Source organism: Macrobrachium rosenbergii, chromosome 11 (assembly GCF_040412425.1).
Source record: "Macrobrachium rosenbergii isolate ZJJX-2024 chromosome 11, ASM4041242v1, whole genome shotgun sequence".
NCBI lineage: Eukaryota > Metazoa > Arthropoda > Malacostraca > Decapoda > Palaemonidae > Macrobrachium > Macrobrachium rosenbergii.
Genome location: NC_089751.1, coordinates 45,394,307 through 45,396,341, shown reverse-complemented (window position 1 = coordinate 45,396,341; position 2,035 = coordinate 45,394,307). Strand labels below are relative to the sequence as shown.

The window sequence follows — 2,035 nt, the reverse complement described above, 5'->3', positions numbered from 1 at the left end:
TGGTATCATTTCTTTTGTGTGATGAATGATATGTAACCTATTTTGCCTTAATGGATTTTACTCTCCTTCAATGCTAGGCCTTTCATCTGGGAAAGCAGAAATTCACTATATATATATATATATATATATATATATATATATATATATATATTTATATATATATATATATATATATATATATATATATATATATATATATATATATATATATATATATATATATATATTGTATATGTATATATATATATATATGTATGTATGTATGTATGTATGTATGTATATATATACATACACATGCATACACACACACACGAGGTATGTCTATTCCACCTTGTAAACGAAGCAATCAGAGTCGGTCATAATTGCGACTTTGAACATGTCTGAACCTGCATGACAGGCAGCAACACGTTCAGCTGGTTGTGAGCCGCCATTTAGCCTGGTTGTGTTTTCTGTATTGTCAATTTGAATTTTTTTAGAAAAACTGCAAAAAACACCAACATAACGTTTTCAAATGCTTAGTACAGCTTTTGGGAATGACTGCCCGTGTCTGAGTGGCACAAAAGATTCAGCGAGGGACGTGAGATTGTCAAAGATGATGATGGACGCCCTGGACGACCTTGCTTGCTTGCATACACCTCAAGAACCGAAGAAAATGTAGAAAAAATCAGTCAGATTGTTCGAAAAGACAGCCGGCTGAGTGTTCGAATGATAGCCGAATGTGTGAACATTGACAAAGGCACCCTCCATACTGCGACTTTTATCTTTTCCCAAAAGTGAAATCAGTGCTTAAAGGGACACTTTTTGGGTCAGTTGATGCTGTAAAGAAGAAAACGGCGGATGTATTGAAACAGCTGACAGGAATTGATTTTCTCCAAGCCTTCGACCAGTGGTAAAGAAGACTGCAGCAATGTATTAGTGCAAATGGGGAGTATATTGAAGGGGACAAGCATTAAATTTGTAACATACATGTAAATAAAGGTGAATTATTTAATGTCTCGTTATTTAATAGAAACACCTGTGTATTTTTATATATATATATATATATATATATATATATATATATATATATATATATATATATATATATATATATAAAGCAGTGAACCGAAAATTCTAATTTTTCAGTCTGTGTTGTGTAGAAATTGTAGGATTGTGAGTATTTGCTTTTGTGTAATTTATATTAATATTTTTCTTGAATGCTCATTATTATAATTACCGTTAATGAATGTATATATATTTTTTTGTAATAAAGGAATTTGATAGAATGCTCCTTGAATTCCTATCATGAAAATAATGATCTCTCGGGCTTATTCCAACAGGAAAATATTATTTAAGTAGCATCTGAGAGTGATACAGGTAATTAAGTGGAAAGTGCCAAAAAGAAAAGTGAGCATTTAGGGAGAAAATTCAGTTACTTGGGTTCTTGCCTGTTAAAGTAGTCATTGTCAAACGTCTGAGTGCTGTTTTAGTTAAAAAAAAAAAAAACCTTGCTGTTCTGAATAGGTTTTCTTGAGGCACATTCCGTGCATTCAGTTACATAGTACTCGCGAAAATGAGTAATGATTTTTGTAACTGTAGTTTTTTGTTCGCTCTAATGGTAAACCACCTATCAGACAAAAAGCGATTCTTCGTTTTTCATCTAAAGACCAGTAAGATATGACCTAATTTTGGCAGAGAAGAGTATAATTGCATTTATTGCACTGAGATTTTGAGTCTTCAGATATGAACAGGTATTTCAGTTCTGTGGTTTCTTTTTTCGGAGTTAATGACAATCATCTGCTACCAATATCACTGAAGCTTTTATCTTACTTTAAAATAAATCCAATCCTTCGGGCCAGCCCTAGGAGAGCTGTTAATCAGCTCAGTGTTCTGGTTAAACTAAGATATACTTAACTGTTTTTTTTCTGACTGGCTGATGTATTGTAGTGGGAGAAGGTAACCTCTGGTGGGTGGTGAGAAAGCGGAAGCCTTGTCAGCTGATTGTCTTCAATAAAACTGACATAAAAAAATCTGAGGATCGACCCCTTGTGGAGAA

At 33.1% G+C, this 2,035-nt stretch overlaps 1 long non-coding RNA gene across 1 annotated transcript in view; it reads left to right on the top strand.

The window, feature by feature from the left end:
- Positions 1–2,035, top strand: part of LOC136843398 (uncharacterized) — a 106,874-nt gene that overhangs the window by 43,558 nt on the left and 61,281 nt on the right. The window lies entirely within an intron of this gene.